The sequence below is a fragment of the Lotus japonicus genome, chromosome 3 (genome assembly GCF_012489685.1).
Source record: "Lotus japonicus ecotype B-129 chromosome 3, LjGifu_v1.2".
Taxonomy (NCBI): domain Eukaryota; kingdom Viridiplantae; phylum Streptophyta; class Magnoliopsida; order Fabales; family Fabaceae; genus Lotus; species Lotus japonicus.
In genome coordinates, this window is record NC_080043.1 from 79571832 (window position 1) to 79590770 (window position 18939).

At 31.9% G+C, this 18939-nt stretch overlaps 2 long non-coding RNA genes and 1 pseudogene across 2 annotated transcripts; 2 read left to right on the top strand and 1 right to left on the bottom strand.

Annotated features, from left to right (window-relative positions):
- The first annotated feature begins 305 nt into the window (after positions 1-305).
- LOC130746265 (uncharacterized) lies at positions 306-1042 on the top strand. Its single transcript, XR_009022071.1, has 2 exons — positions 306-630; positions 775-1042. It is a non-coding gene; the product is annotated as an uncharacterized LOC130746265 (long non-coding RNA).
- Positions 1043-5039: 3997 nt separating this feature from the next.
- On the bottom strand, positions 5040-6797 carry LOC130746266 (uncharacterized). Its single transcript, XR_009022072.1, has 2 exons — positions 6567-6797; positions 5040-5533 (listed from the first exon to the last, which is right to left on the bottom strand). It is a non-coding gene; the product is annotated as an uncharacterized LOC130746266 (long non-coding RNA).
- Positions 6798-7236: 439 nt separating this feature from the next.
- LOC130744797 (probable leucine-rich repeat receptor-like protein kinase At1g35710) overlaps positions 7237-18939 on the top strand; it is a 12598-nt pseudogene continuing 895 nt past the window's right edge.

An 18939-nucleotide genomic window follows, 5' to 3' on the forward strand; every position in this document is an offset into this window, starting at 1 on the left:
TGTATCTTGGGCCTTGGGCCAATTTGAATGAAATCCATTCACCTTTGATAAAAAAAAAAAAACAAGTGTGGATAATTTCCGTGAAGTAGACATGGTAATGTGATGGTGGAAATATAGTAATGTGATTATATATATAAAACTATTTATATTGTTTTTACCTAACAATTTAAGCTTTTGAAATAATTAATAGCACAAGAGAATAAATCAAAGTATATCTTTGAAATATTATATATATATATATATATTTATTTATATATTGACATTATTAAGTCTTTCATCTTTCTTTAACTTTGTGACTATAGTAAGTGGCACTTAGGAAATTTCTTGCTGGACACAACGCGTCCAGTGGTTGTTAAAGTGTTTTAATTATTGCAATCTCGAGGTCGTAAAGTCAATAACAGGTCAAAAAGTTACAACTAGAAGAAAACAACCACCACCGAGTTTGGACTATAAATTAGCATGTTTTGTGAGTGCTTTTGAAGTGCACTAGAGACTGAGTAGTCATGGCTTGTAAGAGTTCCTCCCTTGTCTGTGTGATTCTGTTTCTCTGTGTGTTGAGCTTTTCTGTCAACTCAAACATAGCATTTGCAAGGAACATTAACAATGGTGCTGCTTCTCCAATTTATGCAGGTAATTAATTAAGTTAATCTCGGGCTTAGCTTAGCTTTGTATAATTGACACGTTTTTTAGACTAAAATCACATTAATTACTGTTATTATATATATAAAAACCAAACATTAATTTTGATTAAGTTTTCCTGTGTTTATTCTGTAGCTGCATATGAAACGAGTTCGAGTACAGATCGGGGCGCAGATGGCGCACGTGGCCACAATTTTCATCCAAAATACTTGAGTCCGACTCAATGATCAGAGATGACCATATATAAAGTTTCTAAATTTTGTTATTGATGTTTTGTGCAATAAACATTGGACTCAATATGCTTATCATGAGCATGTGTATGTATAAGATTCAACATTCATTTGTTTAGTGTCGTTCATGTATTACGTTTGCAATACTTTGTATAATAATTGATTTTGAAGAACTAGTTCCTCTGCTCTGTTCTGTTTGCCCTTATATATCATTTTTTAAAAAAACTTATTGTGCTTGAGAAATTTAAATTGCCTAAATCATGCTGTACGAGATTGTATTCTCTTGATTTCACTTCTTCATACTAGAATTGAACCCTTGACAGTTGACACGGGAGAACTTTTTTCAATAACCACCATGCGGGCCAATATGTCTAGTACAAGACTGTATTCGATCTACTACAACTCAAATCTTTTTGAGTGAATCACCATTTTGGTCCCTGAAAATATAGTGACCCATCACTTTAGTCCCTTAACATCAGAAATGGTTTTTAAAAGACCTGAAAGTGTTGGCATCGGTCATATTAGTCCCTATCTATGTTTGCCGTTAGTCCCTGGTCACTCTCCAATGTTATGTGACACATGGACACACCCACTTGTCACCTTATGTGCCACGTGGATTTCAATTTGGTCCCCGACATTACCAATTTGGTCCTTTAGAAAAAATCAAATCATCTTCTTCTTCCTCATCATCTTCAACATCATCTTCATCTCACTCTCTTCAAATCATCTTCATCTCACACTCTTCATCATTCATATTGCTACCTTCATCCTCTCAGAAATAATCTCAAATTCAAACCCAAAATTTCATATCATTTTTCCTCGATCCAGATTTTAATAATCTTCTCCACCCAGGACCACGCCGCCGTCGCCATATCCTGTGACAGCGCCGCTGTCTTCTCTTGGAAGGGTGAGACCCTCCAGGAGTACTGGTGGTGCACCGAGCGCCCTCAACTGGGGTCTCGGTTGTGACACCCAGGGTCGACGAGAGCGGGGAGTGATCGCCGGTGCAGTGAGGCAGGACATGCATCGGCTCCTGGCAGGCTTCTAGGCGGAGGGGCACATGAATGAACCGATCTCACACCCGAACAAGAGGTATTTTGAGACTGTATAGGGATGGACTATACAGTTGAGGAGGGCATAAAAGATTTGATTGGTACTACTCATGACAACAAGTTGCAACTTCTTTTCGGGAGCCCAACTCTTAAAAACTCCATGGTTAAGTGTGCTTGCCTTGGAGAAATATTGGGATGGGTGACCTCCTGGGAAGTTTTCCCGGGAAGCGCGTAAGTGAGGACAAAGCGCGCTGAAAAGACTCGTGTTGTTACCGTAAGGCCAGTCGTCAAATCGGGATGTTACAAATGGTATCAGAGCCGACCTCTCCGAGTACGGTGTGGTTCGGGGACGAACCAAGCGGAAGCTGGTGGGCCTGTGACACCCAGGGCCGACGAGAGCGGGGAGTGATCGCCGGTGCAGTGAGGCAGGACATGCATCGGCTCCTAGTAGGCTTCTAGGCGGAGGGGCACATGAATGAACCGATCTCACACCCGAACAAGAGGTATTCCGAGACTGTATAGGGATGGACTATACAGTTGAGGAGGGCATAAAAGATTTGATTGGTACTACTCATGGCAACAAGTTGCAACTTCTTTTCGGGAGCCCAACTCATAAAAACTCCATGGTTAAGTGTGTTTGCCTTGGAGAAATATTGGGATGGGTGACCACCTGGGAAGTTTTCCCGGAAAGCGCGTAAGTGAGGACAAAGCGCGCTAAAAAGACTCGTGTTGTTACCGTGAGGCCAGTCGTCAAATCGGGATGTTACATCAGTGGTGGTCCTGATCTCATCGTTGATGACGATTGTAACACCCCCTTTTTCCCATTGTTTTATTTAAAAACGTTTATCAGAGTTTAAAAACATATCAAGGGAGCATTACACTTCTTCACGAAAACTCATTAAAATTAACACTGATTGTGTTTGAAAATTTATAAGTTCATATGCTTTCCAAAGAATGAATTATTCCTGCCAATAAAATTTCTAAACAAGCCAGATAATCCTAAGATGCATAAAATCACTTATCTAAATAGGTTTATCTTCCATAATATTCCAATAAAATTCATTATACTCAAAACTGAATTTCATAGGCACTTCGGCCATGTACAGAACGACATCGCCAGCATTTAGAAAATTATTCAACAACTTCCATAAGGAGAGGTTATAAAATCCTCTCAACATAAATGTAAAAGTAACGTAAAATATCTACCCAGTGTTACATTACAGAGAAAGACACTTATTTTATTATAATAATAATAATAATAACATAAACTAAGACTCTCCAAAGCTACTCCTCATGAGCCACATCTCTACCACCAGTACCTGAGCGATGTCGCATAGAACATCATTCCAACATAAGGGTAAGAACTTACATTGTATAAAATATAGCATAACAAAGAGCAAGTAAACAATTCAGATCATGCTTTATAAACTATTCACATTGTCTTTAAAATCTGAGTGATTATAATATTTTCTCTCAAGACAGTTTCACAATTCTTATTAATGTTTCGGAAAATTATAAGCTTAAAGAAGAATAATAATTCGACTTTACCACAACAGCAAAACAATTCACCAACAAATCACCAAACACATAAAACCACTGAAAACGTGAAACTTAGTGTGTGAGACTCTAATGTATGCATGTGGTACCAATTGTTAACCTTAGCGGTATCACCGCGTCCACTCCAGACAGTTAACCACCAATGAAGTCCACGCCAGACTTCCAGAACCACTCCAGTTCTAGGACAAACCTCAGTTTTCCGATGAAAACCGACACGTTGTCTCTTGACTAAATGAAGTGTATTTCGTGCAAAAACTCATAAATTAAAACATGCAATTTGAGACCACTCCAGCCCCAAATATATAACATATTTTCTCACCAAATTCCATAACGGAAATCACACCAAAATTGCACAAAATAACACTTCAATATAATTATCAAATCATTCACTATTCCACCAACATACTAGCAACACAAAATCATCAAATGTTTCACATCAATTACCAGAATCAGTTTCAGAATCAATCCCAGAAATAAGCAGAAACATAGCAAACTTGCATATAATCCTGGTACTAAATGAGCAGTCAAAAAATTATGAAAATTTTACCAAACATAGCCTTATACGTTAGCTTTCATATAAAATTGGTTTCACTCAATTTGGAATTCTGTAGAGAGAGTTATGCTCTCTACAGCACAGGCTGTTAGGGTGTCTGCGAGCAGAAACAGAGTGAACTTGCAGATAATTCTGGTATTGAACCAGCAATCCAAAAATTATGAAAATAATACCCAATATAACCCTACGAGTTAGCTTTCATACAAAATTAGTTTCACTCAATTCTGAATTCTTTAGAGAGAGTTATGCTCTCTACAACGCAGGCTGCCAGGGTGTCTGCGGGCAGAAACAGAATGAACATGCAAATGATTCTGGTATTGAACCAGCAATCCAAAAATTATGAAAATATTATCCAACATAGCCCTATGAGTTAGCTTTCATACAAAATTGGTTTCACTCAATTTGGAATTCTGTAGAGAGAGTTATGCTCTCTACAACACAGACTGTTAGGGTATCTGCGGGCAAAACAGAACAGAACCCAATTTTCCCCGGAACCTCAATTTCGCTCAAAATCAATTTTGCTCACCACATGTTAACACTCAACACAGTCTCTCAGTTCTGAATTTTCAAATAAGATGGAGGTCCTTCATGTTAAACTCAACCTCTGTTATTCTACAATTATACAAGGTAAATTCAAACCCTTACCTTCTATGACACCGGTACAAAGCCTCCTTGACCCTTTTCTTCTTGAAGATCAAATTCTAGGTTTTCTCCACCTTTTCTCCTCTCCTTCACCTTTCACGTGTTCCTCTGTTCTGCTGCTTCTCTAATCCTAATTTTCTGATTTCTCCCTTTTTAATTCTCTCATAACCCTTAAATAATCTTACAATGGGCCCCACTCCCAACTACTCACTTAAAACCTAAAACCCTAATTTATCTATATCACATAATAACTTAATTATCTAATAAAATCACTTAATGACCTTATCATCTAATTAAATCACATAATCACATAATCATCTAATTAAATCGCATAAATTATCAAAATACCATATAGCATAATAATAATTAAGATAAAATAATAAATAACCTAATAACGAAAAGTGGGGTGTTACAACGATGGTGGTGCTACCCTTGTCACGACCCAAAATTCTAAGCCGTGACCGGCGCACAGACTATCACCTTAGCCTGGCAAGCCTATTTAACCAAAACCTACTTTCCAAAATGATTTCCCAAAGTTATACATGTTTACCAGAATTTATAAAAAAAAATACAAAAGAATCCTTCCCGTAATATCGATATCCCCAAAATAATAAAACCTATCAATTGAGATTTATCATAACTGGAATTCCAAGAATACATAAATTCCAAATCCAGCACTAAAGTGCTAATTCTTAAATTAAAATAATAAATAACAACTCAAACTGATATCCCCCAAGACTCCCCTATAGCTGCAGAAAAACAAAGACACAAATATGACCACCTGCCAAATGAGGCCTATAAACGAAATGAGCCGAATGATCTGAACCTGACAACAATCTGCTACTCAGTTTCCTGAAAATCTGTGGAGGGAAAATAATGAATGGGGTAAGTCACAAAGACTTAGTGAGCAGTCAACAACCACCATGAACAGGAAGGGGAAACATTAGAGGCACGAGTTTTTCGCTCTCAACTCAGTTTAGATAATCACTATCACCAACAATATTAGTCCAAACCATTTCAATGCTAAAAGTAATGAAACACATAAAGATCATAAATAATCATGTCAAATAGATAGGTTAAAATCATGTCAATAAGTGAAGACATTTAAAATCAGAAATTTAATGTAATAGGGTCACACATGTAGAACCGTGAGGCGGCTCCATCTCACTGATAGCTCTCTCCTCCTAATGGATGGCCTCTCCGATAGGGGCGGCTCCATCTAGCGGATAGCCCTTTCCTTTCTCAAGTCACATCGTGTCATCGGGGGAAGCTACATCTCGTTGATAGCCCTTTCCTCTTAAGGATTTTCTTACCCAAGAGGCGGCTCCATCTAACGGATAGCCCTCTCCACCCGGAATCATGTCATATCTCATCAATCTCATCGGGGGAAGCTACATCTCGTTGATAGCCCTTTCCGTGCACTGGCGACTCCATCTAACGGATAGCCCTCTCCTCCCGGAATCAAACTAGCTAGGTGCACCTAGACCGTTACCTCCGCTAACGGCTACGGGGTTCTATCAAGGATCCCCAAAACCATTTTCTCAAACCAATACAAGTCTCATCAACAGTCTCAAAATCAACTTTCAAATGTACATCAAAGCTTTTCAAAATAACATTCTCAACATCAACTTTTCAATGCTCATCAAAGCTTTTCAAGTTCACGATCTTAATTTCACATAATCTCAAAACTAACCCAATGCCATTCTATTCTCATACCAATTCATAAAACATGCTCAAAATCAGCTTCATAAAATCAGCTTTTAGAGTTCAAGAATGATAGTCAAACATATAAAAACACGTTTCCCCAATTTAGATAAATAGGCAATATGATAAAGTAATCAAATCAGTTATAAGACTGTTAAGAATATGTCATAGCAGTTAAAAACCACTCACAACTATGAAGAATAACCACGATTGCTTTCAGCAATCCTACGACCATCGAACGATCCACTCGCCGTCGAATATGAACACAAAATTAACCTCAAACCTTCAGCACTTGTTACCCTTTTGACATACTACCCATGAGAAGCCATAAAATTCCCAAATGTATAAATAAAGCCCTAAAAATAATTATACTTAATTCTAAACTGTGCTATAATAGTATTATTGAAATTTGTAGGTTGAAGGTATACCTCAATAAGCCAAATAAGCCGTTCTGTAAGAGTGGGTACTCTTCTCCTTCCTTAGAGCACAAACCCTAGCCCTCAAAATATTCCAAAATCTCTTTCACTTGAATGATAAACTTTTCCTTCAACCGTATGTATTTTTATGGTGGAGCATTGTTTGATTCTTGGTGAAGAAAGAAGAAAATTATGAACCAGAACAGTGAAGGAGAAATGGTTGCCGCACATATGAGAAAAAGTGGTTTACGAGAGAGAGAGAAAGTGAGGGATACCTTTTTTATATTGGGACAGAGCGGGTTTCTTTTAAAAGTTTGGTTAGCTTTAGTTTTTCTTTAATCATTATTATAAATATAAGTTTTTTTGTTGTTGTTGTTGTTTTATATATGTGTATTCAGTTTTCTATTTGATGCTCCTTTTATTCTTTTCTTATTATTATTTTTTTATTTATAAAGTAAACGGGTTGTTTCAACCCTCCTCATCCACGAGGGGTTAAGGCTGAAGAGGCGTTCGAGTAGATCGGTGAGCTTCCCGACCCAACTTCCACCAACAACCCGAGTTCCATATCGTGCTCACCATCATCAGGGACAGGTTGAAGACTGGCTCCCATAGGTACCACAAGATGAAGGAGAGGCTCGTTGGTGTCTCGAAGGAGACAACCACTGGAGTCAAGAGGCTTTACCAGATGCAGGCCAATGGAACTCTCTTGTTCCCTGCTATCAATGTTAATGGTTCTGTCACCAAGAGCAAGGTATGTTTTCTCTCCCTTTTTTGCTAGATCTGTTTGTGTTTCTCAATTTTGGATCTAGGGTTTTGTTTTTTGTTTTCATTGTAGATTCAGATCTGTTCTGTCTTGTGTTTTTTGCTTTGCAAAATTCACCATTGGGTTTTCAGATCCACCAAGTGTTTGATGTATGTCTTGAATGAAGTTTGATCTGTATATTTGTATGCAATTGATATTGCTAGGCTTCAGATCTTAAGAAACAACAAATGGGTCATTGAATTTTCATCTAAGTTACTTGTATTGACTGCTGATGATTCTATAGGGTCAGTTGGTGTTTGATTTATGTCTTGAAAAATTTTGATTATTAAAATCTGGATTGAGGAAAGATGATCTAAAATTTTGGGTTTGAATTTGAGATTGTTTTGGAAAGGATGAAGGTAGCAATATGAATGATGAAGAGAGTGAGATGAAGATGATGTTGAAGATGATAAGGAAGAAGAAGATGATCTAATTTTTTATTTGATTTTTTAAGGACTAAATTGGTAATGTTGGGGACCAAATTGAAATCCACGTGGGACATAAGGTGACAAATGTGTATGTCTATGTGTCACTTAACATTGGAGAGTGACTAGGGACTAAGAGCAAACATAGATAGATAGGAACTACTATGACCGACGTCAACACTTTCAGATCTTTTTTAAACCATTTCTGATATTAAGGGACTAAAGTGACGAGTCGCTACATTTTTAGGGACCAAAATGGTGATTCACTCAATCTTTTTATTAAAAAAAAGGCTTATTTAAGTTTTTCTCCCTGCAAAAGACCTTGTTTCTATTTTTCATCCTTGGGATTTTTTTTCGTTTTCCAACCTCTCATAACTTTTGTTTTCATCCTTATAGTCAATTTTTTCATCCAAAAGAGATAAAAAAAATAGTTAAATGGGAGGTGTGATGAGTCATGTTTAGTGGAAAAATAATAATTTGAAATAATTCACGTTTCACACTCACTATAGCTCTCGACCTCTCGTTTAGTTTGGATGGAAAAGTTAAAGGAAAGGATGAAAAACAAAAAGATTTTGGAAGGATGAAAAATATTTTCCAAAGATGAAAAAAATAGGGTATTTTGCTGGGATTAAAAACTTTTTTATGCCTAAAAAAACACTCCTTTTCTTCGGATATTCATGTTTTTTGTCTCATATTTAATGATACCATATAGAATTTTCATCTCAAATTAAACTATTTAAGCCATCTTCATAAAAAATTGTGGTAATGTCAAATGTGGATTATCGTTTGATGCAAAATCTCGACCCACAGCATATCTACCAAAATCGAATTTCATCCTTCCCTTTCGACATGGAGATCGCTGCAGGAGTCTCCTATTTAAACCCATTTCATCCGAACCTACAAAAATTAACATAGGAGAACATGATGAACCATTTCCACAGATTTGATTACTGCTTTAATTTGCTAAACAATTTAGTTTTTTAAAAGCAGAAAAACTATTTTGATTTTTAAAACTTATTAAAAATTGAGTTTAATTTCTATGCACGAATGGTCTAAAGTTTTTTTACACCGTAAACCAATCAGATTTCAAGGATGTGAGAAAATCTCTCGTTTTATTTAATTTCATTAATTGACGTGACACATCTTTGAAATTTGATTGGTTGACGGTGTAAAAAAACTTTACACCAATTGTGCATAATCTTTTTTCTCTTAAATATTAAAAACATAGATGTTCTTGATCTATTTTATTTTTTTAGTTTCCAAATCACACTGCCTTATAATTTTTCAAAACTCGTTTTTTTTTGTTACAAAAGGAAGAGAAACAAAGCAAAGACTAAGCAACTAAATCCTGGCAAAGCAGGGGTACAACCATCGACGGGGTGCGTTCCAAATCTTCCAGTTCCAGCCTTCAGAGACGGCAAGTTTCGCCAGCGCATCGACAACCATATTCTCCTCACGGGAAACATGAACCACAGTCACAGTCCAATCCTTGGCTATCAGAGCTCTCACCTCTATTATTTCATTCCCTTGCCAGTAATTTTGGACCTCCCTGTTACTCATAATAATCTGCTGCAATTCTTGACAGTCCACGTATTTTCCATTTTTCTTCTGACAATTGGATTATTAACATTATTTCAGAAAACGTTTTTTTTTTTGAAAGCACACCAATGGTTTGTGTATGGTTCCCTGTTTTCTTTGAGATCAAGGCTAAGAAGGTTTGGAAAAACAGAAAAGTTCAAGTGTTGAAGGGTGTCAGCACCCAATTTTATCCGTGTTCATTTTACTTTTATATAAGTATGTTTTTTATTTTAACTTTGATTTTTGATTCATGTGAATATAATGTTTATTTCATTTTTCTTTACTTTATTATTATTAATAAAAAACAAAAAAATGTTAAAACAAAGAAAAAAAAAAAGAAGAAAAGAGAAAGAAAGGTCTCGTAGAATAAGTAAAGTTTGGTTAAAAGAAAAATAAATATAAAAAACAAGAAAAGGAAGTCACGAAAAAGTGACTAAAAAGAGAGAAAGAAAGGAAGGAAAGGGGAAGCAAGAAGAAAGGAGTCAAAATTGGGGGAAAGCTAGGCCTGGTAGTGGCGGTGGCATTTTGCACAGCAGTAGAGAGTGCATGTGTTGCAGGATTCCTGGACCATGATATAGTAGAAACACCCCCAAACACCATTTTTTCTGTGAATTTTGTTTCAGAATTTCCTGTGGATTTTGCTTCGAATTTATATGCAGTTTATTAGCGGCGGTTAGTAACCGCGGGAATATCATTTCCTGCGAAAATTCCTATGAAAATAGTACTTTCCTGCAGATTTTCTTACAAACTTTTCCTTCAAAATTTTTCCGTTGCAAAATCCGCAGGAAATGTGAAGGAAAATCCGCAAAAAACGGGGTGTTTAGGGGTGTTTCTACTGTATCATGGTTCAAGAATCATTATTGATATTGCAGTACAAAAAGATGGAAAATCTGCAAAAAGAAAAGAAGGGATGGGAGTGCAGAGCCGTTACAGAGCTTCCTTATGAGACTCTAAAATCAGAATTCCATCACCATGACTCAGGACTACTGGACAAGGATCACCCCTGCACCGGGGGGCTAGTGCAATATTTCTCCATTGTATTATTACTCATTTCACTGGGGACTGATGTGTCGTTTGTCTTTTAAATTAGTTAAATCTTCTGTCATAAAAAATATAAAATATAATGAAAAAAGAAAAAAGCATAAAAGCAAAAAAGAAAAGAAAAGCAAAAGATGAAAAAAGAAAGAGTGTTGTGGACTAGTTGGTGTTAGCACACTTGGGAGCTCGCTGCTTATGATCCCCTCTCAGCACAAGATGTTTTATGCAAGAGCTTGTCACAAGCTAACCTTTGCCACCCTCTGAAAATCCACTTCCATTTTATCCATCCGAAAAGAAAAACCATCCTTTTGTCCAACAACATTTGATTGAGTATGGTGCTTCAATGGTGAAGATTAAATTGAAGAGTTTATTCGCTCTAGATGCGACAACTTCCCAAGATATAGCAGACTCTTCAAACCACTTATTAAAACTCAAAACTAAAAAGAAACACTAGGATATGAACTCAAGAAGATATTATTTTTCTGTGTCTATCCACCACCTGCCATATCAACATGTATATATACACCAAAGCAGTATTTGAACCGTGTGAGCTGGTGAAGAGGAAAATGCTAATCCAATTCTTCTTTTCACAAGTTTTCAAAACAAACATTAAAAGAAAGGAATCCACAGTTTCAAAGAAAAAAAAGGTAACTGATTAAAGAAATAAATGTGTAATTACAATAGGATGAAAAACTGTTTCATATGCCAGCATCGTCTTTAAAATACATTATAACTAGATATTATACCCGTGCGTTGCACGGGTTTATTTACATTATTTTTTAACATTACATAAAATAATTATAAATTAACTAAATAAAAATTAAAACAATTTTTAATTATAAATATAAAAAATATTGTGTTAAGACATTTCATTAAATATTACTATAGTTATTTTTGTATAAATAATTAATATTACTCAAATTTAATTATTTGTATAGAAATAATTTTGTCAGTTAAATTTTTTATTTATTTAATAATATGAAAATTTATTAAGTCAATTTAAAATATTTAAATTACGTAAAAAATGTTAAGTAATAAGTGTTTAATGCCATAAAATAAGTTTTAATATCATTTTTTATACTTTTTACCTAGAAAGTCTTTTGTTGTGACATGTCAATACCAAGAAGAATAAATTAAGTTTAACTTTTTGAATTATAATAAGGGATAACATATATAGCCTTTTGACAAAAGGAAATAGCCAAAAATATTATCTTGTGAATTTAATTTTTTTCAACTTATTTGGTTTGCAAATGTTTTCTCACACTCGATAGTAATGAGACTAATCTCTTGTGACTCTACGATCACGTTAAGTGGATAGGTCAGGCCTCTCACAACAAATATTTATTCAACTTTGACCGTTATTATTTTTCTCTATTATGCTTCCTCGAGTAATTTTTACTATATCATAGGTCAAAAAATATATTTAACTATTTTTTTCAATAATGCACTCAAGTGTTTTTTTTTTATAGGCAAATGTTAGTTGTTAGAAGTGTTAGTAAATTAATCTCTCCTCCGGATTCGAACTCGGGACCCTTCATCCTTTATCCCACTCCACCCTTATGTCCTTAACTCTTATACCACTTAAGCTATCATTCAGGGACATAATGCACATAAGTTATAGTTAATATTGAATACCTTGATTTAAGGGCATTATTCAATTTTAAAATATTTTATCCATATTATTTATTATTAAATAATTTTAATTTTTAATATTTGTCAAATTCAAAACTTAAGATAATTTCAGTGTTTTTTTTTAGAAGTCAATTTTAGGTTGATGAATGTTGTTATTTAATGTAAGTAGTTGAATTTTTTTTACAATACAATTTTTTTTTTCAGTTTTTAATTATTTTTAATAATATTATTACAAAGAAAATTTATTATTTCTTAATGTATTTTCATACAAAAGTATGAGAGTTTTATGGTTTAATGTAAAAATCAAGTCTCCTTTACGCATAAATAGTTTTTAATTTCATAAATATTTTATCTAAATTATTTATTAATAAATATTATTTTCTTCTTGAATTTAATTTTTAATTTTGTGAAATACAAAACTCAAGTAAATTTTAAGTTTATGAATATTGTTATTTAATGTAAGTAGTTGAATAGTTTTTGAAAATATAATTTCTTTCAATTTTAGTTTTATTATTGTTTAATATATTTATTATAATTTTTTTGGGATGCTTTTAATACAATACAACAACACTTGAGTTTTGTTTGGGTATTTAATGCTAAAACTCAAGTGTGCTTTACATATATATATACATATCATTCAATTATTATGAAGGAAATACGTTGAAGACTACATCATCATTAGTTGAGGAATTTGAAAATATGGAGCCTGGATAATAAAGTAATAGTTTAATTTTTTTGAAATACTTTAAAATATACAATAGAAATTAAATCAAGTATGCATGTCATAACTTATCAAAATCTCACGTGCCAGAAATAATCGACTAGTTGTCATGGTATAATATAGCTTTAGAGTTTAATAGGCTCTTGCTGGAGGAGAGTGTTAAAATCAAAATATAAAATTATTGAAATCTCGTTCAAGTAAGAACTTAACTTTGGGTTGATTAGAATTAGAATGACTAGCCGTCTAGCAGATGGTATATAATTATACTAGATATAACACCCGAGCGTTGCACGGGTTAATTTCTAATATTTTTTAGTATTATATAAAAATTATAATACTTTAAATGAATATTAAAATAATTTTTAATTTTTTTTATTGAAAACAAAAATATTATTGATTGAATAAAAGATTCCAAGAGAACACCCCTCTCAAGGAGCAATTATATTTTACACGACTAAACCACTGCACGATCTTCAGGACAATCTATTTTAAATACTGATAATAAATCACGTTTGATAACAATAAGAATTTTGTTTTGAAAAATCAAAATTACTAACCAATCACGTTTGGTCGTGTTGGTCATGGATAAGATTTGTCGTGTTCATTAGCATTACCTAAATATTATAAAATTAAAAATAATTATCTTGAGACAACTTAGAGTTTTCTTTGTGTAAAAGAATACATATTCAAATTTATTAAATTTAAACATTAGCATTAAATTAGTTTTATTAAAAATTCATTTATTTGTTTATATGAAAAAAATTATGCAAGTTTGAAGAATTTTATATTAAATAATACATTTTTAATATCATCTAATAAGTTATAAAAATAATCTAATTTGTGTGTTTTTTATCAACAAAAAAGCAATTTTAAATTTTTAAATTATAATAAATTATAAATTTAATAGCTCTTTCAAAAAAACTTAAATAGCGTAAAACATTATTTACTAAATTTAAAATTATTTAGTTTTTTTTTAATTAGCTTCCTCTGTTATGCCATCTCAAGTCATTTTCACTATATTTAATAGATGTAAAATATATTTAATTTTTTTCAAATAATACACAAATAACTTATTGCGAAAATTTAAATTTAAAACTATTTTGTCTAAATTATTTATTAATAATTAATATTTTATTATTATTTAATTTTGGGTCTTGATGTTAATTTGTTTATGTAGGAAAATTTGGTTTTTTATCATGAAGGAAAGTGAGGAAGTACTATGAAAAATGAAAAGTCATGAGCTTAACTTTATTTTCAAGGAGGTGAATAGAGAGTCTTCATTTCTACTATTGCATTTAATGTTATGGGTCAAGTCTCATTTTCATATATGCATACGATTCGAACCCGATACACTGCTTAAGGGAAATAAAGCATCCACAAATATATTTTGAATCACTCTTTTATTAAGATACTGATTTACATAAATTATTTATAATATTTATTATTATTATTATTATATAATTAAAATTGTTCACATATAAATTATGTGTAATTTTATCAGTGTAACTTTTGGTCGATAAATATCAATGTAATTTTTTTATTAGAGTGTCTTGTTTCACTCCTTTTCATAAAACTAAGTGTTATGTCCTTGAGCATTTTGTCATGTTTTGTTATACCTTATACAACAAACATGAAAATTAGGTGGTAGTTGAATAACTATTAATTTGAAATTTTTATTGATCAGTTTTTAGTTTAATGTATATAATACAAAGATTTTTTTTTGTATGTATTTATAACAAAATTTAAAAATTGAGGTTTACATTTTAGTAGGTAGTTGAATAGGTCATAGGCAATTTCATTCAATTTTAATATTATGATTTGGGAAATTTTATTTAGTTTTTAATTTTATTATTTAAGATCATTTAAAAAAAAGTATATTATTTAAATTATTAATACAAATGATAGGTTTTATCATTTAATGCATTTGATGTAAAAGAGTGCAACCAAACTCAAGTCTCCTTTACATATATACTAGAAATAATACCCGTGCGTTGCACAGGTTTATTTACACTATTTTTTTAATATAGTATAAAAATTATTACAGTGTAATTAAATTTTTTTTGTATTAGTATTAAATTAATTTTAAAAACTTTGGTTGTAATATATTTTATTGATTTGGGTTCTCTATTTTTAGGTCTATTATTGTGGTTTCAATTACAGATGTGCTGATTAATCATATATCCGGTTGTAAACATTGATACTCAATTATTGTCCCCATATGTTATTCTATTTTTCAATCATAACTAATTTTTTAAAACCAATTTAATAATTTGAAAAATCCTTAAGTGAATTTAAAATATTTTAAATCAAGTAATAAGGTTTTAATATAAGTTATAATAACATATTTTTTATACTTTTTTATCAACAATAAAATAATTTTAACTTTTTTTTGAACTTGAAATAATTTTAACTTAAAAATTATAATAAGTTATAATTCTAGTATCGTAAAATATTATTTAGTAAATTTAAATTTATTCAACTTTTGTTATAATTATTTTTCTCTATTATGCTTCATCAAGTTATTTTTACTTCTATATAATAGATCAAAAATCATATTTAATTTTTTTAAAAAATAATATACACATTCGATATAGTAATAATAATATCTTATAGGGACATTTTTTTTAATTTTCAACCATTTTTTCGACCTTAATTATTAATAAATATTTTTTTATAAGTAATAAATAGTAATAAGTTTTATTTTTTATTTTTTTAAAATTTCTCAACTTTTGATTAGTAACTAATAAGATTTATAATTATTATTAACAATAATGTAAATAATATAAACAAATTATTATTAACAATCTATTATTGTCATTAATGTAAGGTAGTCAATTTCAATTATTATTATTTTTTAAAAATTCACCTCAAGTTGTAATGAATAATTAAAATTTAAATAATTTAAATATTTCATTTTAAATAAGAGAAATTGAAAAGTTTTAAATTTTAATATTTACTTTTAAATGTGAGAAATTGAAAAGTTTAACAATTAATAATTAATATAATGAATAATAAAGTTGATGTAGTTTTTATTTTGGTTTTCAATTTTTTTATTTACTGTTTTTAATTCAAAATAAATTTACTATTTTTTGTGTTTAATGTTATTTTTTCAAGTATGATTTACATATGTATATAGTTAGATATATATATATATAATTTTTTTTTATTTTAAAAGTATTTTATTTAATTAATTATTAATAATATTATTTTGTTTTTAATTTTTATTTTTTAAATTTGTTAAATGCAAAGCTCAAGTCAATTTTAAGTCTATGAATGTTGTTATTTAATATAAGTAGTTCAATAGTTTTTTTATAATACAATTTTTTTTCAGTTTTTAATTTATTAAATTATTTATTTTTTAATGTATTTAATATAAAATTATGTGAGATTGTATGATTTAATGGATAATTAAAATTTAAATAATTTAAATATTTCATTTTAAATAAGAGAAATTGAAAAGTTTTAAATATTAATATTTACTTTTAAATGTGAGAAATTGAAAAGTTTAACAATTAATAATTAATATAATGAATAATAAAGTTGATGTAGTTTTTATTTTAGTTTTCAATTTTTTTATTTAATGTTTTTAATTCAAAATAAATTTACTATTTTTTATGTGTTTAATATTATTTTTTTAAGTCTGCTTTACATATGTATATAGATAGATAGATATGTATATATATATATATATAATTTTTTTATTTTAAAAGTATTTTATCTAAATTAATTATTAATATAGTTTTTTTTTAAATTTGATTTTTTAAATTTGTTAAATGCAAAGCTCAAGTCAATTTTAAGTCTATGAATGTTGTTATTTAATATAAGTAGTTGAATAGTTTTTTATAATACAAATTTTTTCAGTTTTTAATTTATTTATTTATTTATTTTTTAATGTATTTAATATAAAAGTATGTGAGGTTTTATGATTTAATGCATTTATTGCATGCAAAAAACACAAGTGTGCTTTACATATATATATAGATATATAGATAAGGGAGTAAGTGCATTTTTTTTTTCAGGCGATGAAGAAGCTAGTTTGTGAACAATGATCAACCACAACCAAACATGTTATGCTTTCCTTACAGTTCCAGTAGCTTTGGTGGTTTTGTTTTTGCTGGCTCTATGTCATGGCACTTCAGGGCTAACACAAGCTGAGGCCTTGCTCAAGTGGAAACAAAGTCTCCCTGAACAACCAATTCTTGATTCATGGGTCACCAACTCAACTGCAAATCAGAGTCCATGTTCATGGAGAGGTGTCACTTGTGATTCTCAAGGAAGAGTCACTATAATCAACTTGGCCTACACTGGACTTGAAGGTACCCTTCAGTACTTGAATTTTTCTGTTTTCCCAAACCTTCTTGGCCTTGATCTCAAAACAAACAGCCTCACTGGCACAATACCACAAACCATTGGTGTGCTTTCAAAACTCCAATACCTTGATCTTTCCACCAATCATTTCAATGGCACTTTGCCACTTTCTATTGCCAATTTGACCCAACTTTATGAGCTTGATGTGTCAAGAAATAGCATAGCAGGGATACTAGACCCTCGCTTGTTTCCTGATGGATCAAGCCACCCCAAAACTGGTCTTATTGGTATTCAAAATCTTCTCTTCCAAGACACCCTCTTAGGTGGCAGGATCCCAAATGAAATAGGTAACATCAGATACTTGACAGTGCTAGCTCTTGATAATAACACCTTCTATGGTGCAATTCCTCCATCACTAGGAAACTGCACACATTTAAGCACTCTCAGATTGAATGAGAACTATCTCTCAGGTCCAATACCCCCAAGTATTGGCAAGTTAACCAACCTAACTGATGTGAGATTTATGTTCAACAACTTGAATGGCACCGTGCCACAAGAATTTGGAAACCTGTCCTCTCTGGTTGTGCTGCATTTTGCTGTGAACAACTTCATTGGTGAACTGCCACCACAGGTGTGTAAAAGTGGAAAGCTTGTGAATTTCAGTGCTGCAGACAACAGTTTCACTGGTCCAATTCCAGTGAGCCTCAGAAACTGCACATCATTATACAGAGTTAGAATAGAAAACAACCATCTCACAGGCTATGTAGATAAGGATTTTGGAGTGTATCCAAATCTTACTTACATGGACTTCAGCTATAACAAGGTGAAAGGTGAGCTCTCTTCAAAGTGGGGTGCCTGCAAAAATCTGCAAACACTCAAAATGGGTGGGAATTCAGTGAGTGGCAACATTCCAGGTGAGGTTTTTCAGTTAGAACAACTAACAAAATTAGACTTATCCTCCAACAAAATTTCAGGAGAGATTCCTCCACAGGTAGGAAATGCCTCAAACTTGGATGATTTAAATTTAGGTAAGAACAAACTTTCTGGCATGATACCTGTAGAAATTGGAAAACTTTCAAATTTGAGGTCTTTAGATTTGTCCATGAACATGTTATTAGGACCAATCCCAAGTCAGATAGGGGACTGCACCGGATTGATAAGTTTAAATTTTAGCAACAATGACTTGAATGGCACAATTCCATACCAAGTTGGAAATCTTGCAGCCTTACAAGAGTTTTTGGATTTGAGTGAGACTCACTTTCAGGAGAAATTCCTTATCTTAGTAGGCTTTCAAGTTTGATAAGCTTGAATATCTCTCACAACAATCTCTCAGGTTCTATACCCGGTTCCATCAATGAAATGAGGGGCTTGTCATCCCCTCAACCTCTCCTACAATCATTTGGAGGGCCCTGTTCTTAAAAGTGGCATTTTCAACTCTTATCATCCTCTGGACTTGAGCAACAACAAAGGTCTATGTGGGAATATCAAAGGTTTTACAACCTTGTCCTGTTTCGCTCATTGATGGTGGAAAGAACAAGGTTTGGATCCCCCTTGTTGCTTCTTTGGGGGGTGCTCTTGTACTTTTATTGGTGCTAGTTGGTGTTTTCTTCTTCTGTTACAAGAGAAAGGCAAGAGCTTCAAG